The 2,469-nt window shown below is 32.0% G+C and overlaps 1 non-coding gene across 1 annotated transcript; it reads right to left on the minus strand.

The window, feature by feature from the left end:
* Window positions 1-288: 288 nt before the first annotated feature.
* LOC115934182 (U8 small nucleolar RNA) lies at window positions 289-424 on the minus strand. Its single transcript, XR_004070005.1, has one exon. It is a non-coding gene; the product is annotated as a U8 small nucleolar RNA (small nucleolar RNA).
* Window positions 425-2,469: the final 2,045 nt, after the last annotated feature.

Below are 2,469 nucleotides of genomic sequence, written 5' to 3' on the forward strand. Positions count from 1 at the left end.
AATATTTAAAGAGATAACTATTCAAAAGAGTAAAATCATAATAGAACTGTAATTGTCAAGGATAAAGAGTCCTAAAAGCTGAAATAAATAACCAATTACCTTTGAAATGAACACAAATTAAACTCACAATGAGCATCGAAATTGCATTACTAAACTAGATAAGGGCAATACGAGAAAAGAAAATTATAGAATAATTACACTCATGAACACAGATGCAAAAATTCTTTTAAAATACAGCAAACAATAAAATTTAGCACTGTGTTTTTATTTATTTATTTTTTAAGAAGTGTCAGGTAAGAGCATTCGGGATGTTGCAAGTCCTGATTACACAGAAACGTTAATCACATATTATGCGAACCCCAATCATCATGTTCTAATCTTCCCTGCAAAAGGAGGAACATGTAAGAATTCTCCCACCTGATGATCAGCACAATGTTCTTAAAAGGACATCATAAACAAATAGGGTTCACCCAAGGAGTGCAAAAATGAAGTGTCTTTAGGAAGTCTATTAAATTTAATATACCACATTAACAGAATAAAAGGGAAATAATATGTACAATTCTCGGTTGTTCACATATAGCAACTCAATAACAAAAATGATTTTGTAAAATGTAATTTCACTATATTAAAACAAAAAACAAAGCAAACCAACAAAACCACTAGCAAACAAAGAAGGGACTGGAACTTTTCTAATCTGATGTATTATTGGGGTCCAGTCAATAAGATAGATCCCATACCAAGTTGTCCTGTTTAAGGAATTTAACATAAGGAACTAGTTACAGAGGTGTGGAGAGAGTGCAAAGTCCTAAAAGGTGACAGACATTAATGAAGCAGGAAGCTATAACATTCCTAATGTGAGGTACAAAGGGAGGAGGTAATGTAGGTAGATGCCAAGACCCAAGGCTATCAGGCAAGGGCTGGATGTATATAAAGACTCTGGCATGAACGAGGACCATGGAAAAAGGAACTGTCTCTAGGAGATGGAACTCCTGTCAGATACTACCTGAAGAAGCATCAAGAGTAGGAGAGAAACTTCCCAACTTCATTTTTTCTTCCACTCCTGTCTCCTAACAGTGCATTCTATTAGCCAAACATAGCAGAAGCCCAGTTGGGAGTGTCTGGGAGATGCAGTTTGCAAGAAAAAGGCAGAGATCTAAGAACAAAGAGTAATGACCAACATAACTTGATAAAGGATATTTATCAACAAGCCAAACAAACTTTGAAGATATTTCTTTAACATTAGAAACAAGAAAAGAATATATTCATCATGACTTCCATTCAACAGCCTATCGGAAGACCTAGAAAAACAAATGAAACGATAGTAGTAACAGGAAAGGAATATAAAAAAACAGCACTTATATCCTGACAATATAATTGTCCACACAGAAAATCCAAGATAATTCTTAAACCTACCATTCAAATTAATGACAGAGGTAAGGATTGCTGAATATATAATAAAGTCAATGAACAAAAATAGGCCTTCTGGGGGTATGGCTAATGCATACATATAAATAGAAAGAATAAATAAGACCTAGAATTTGCTAGCACAACAGGATGACTATACTAAAAATAATTGTTCTTCTTAAAATAACTAAAAGGATATTAATATAAATGCTTGAGGTGATGTATACCCATTTACCCTGATGTGATTATTACACATTGCATGCCTGCATCAAAATATCTCATGTAACCCATAAATATATATACCTACTATGTACCCACAAAAGATAACATTTTTAAAAAACAGTCCATTACCATTAATAAGCAATTACAAAATGTAAAAGAAAAAGATACCATTCTCTACAGCAATACATCAAAGGGTACTTATAATTAACACAAACTATGCAAGACTTTTATAGAGAACTTTAGAAGACATTATTGAAGATCTGATTAAAAGAATAGTGATACTATATTTATGAATCTCAGGGATCAACACCTTAAAAATGTCAAATGTCCCAAAGTTAACATAAAAGTTTAATGTAATTCCAATCAAAATCCTAACAAGGTCTTCCATGCAATTTGATAAGTTTATCCTAAGAAAATATGAAAGATCAAATGGGCAAAAATGAAGAAAAAATTAATGAATAAGAACTAAAGACCAGATATGAAGACATTTATTGTAAGGTTTTGTCATTCAAGCTAGGAGAGCATTGGCAGAGATAAACTAGCAGACCAGGAACAGAATAGAATCCAGCAAATAGACACAAGAATATGTAAACTAGATATATGACAGAAGTGGCATTGCCAATAATTCAGTAAATGGGGCTATGATAATTGGTTATTCAAAGGTAAAACATTAAATAATATGCCTATCCTATGCCATACTCCAAAATAAATCCCAAGGAATTAAAGCCAAAATGTTAAAAACAAAATTTTTTAATGTTTAAAAGAGAATATAGAATATGTTTATAACCTTGTTATAAAAAAGAATTCTTAAACAATACAAATTACATAAACCACAAAGGAAGA

Source organism: Gorilla gorilla, chromosome 2 (assembly GCF_029281585.2).
Source record: "Gorilla gorilla gorilla isolate KB3781 chromosome 2, NHGRI_mGorGor1-v2.1_pri, whole genome shotgun sequence".
NCBI lineage: Eukaryota > Metazoa > Chordata > Mammalia > Primates > Hominidae > Gorilla > Gorilla gorilla.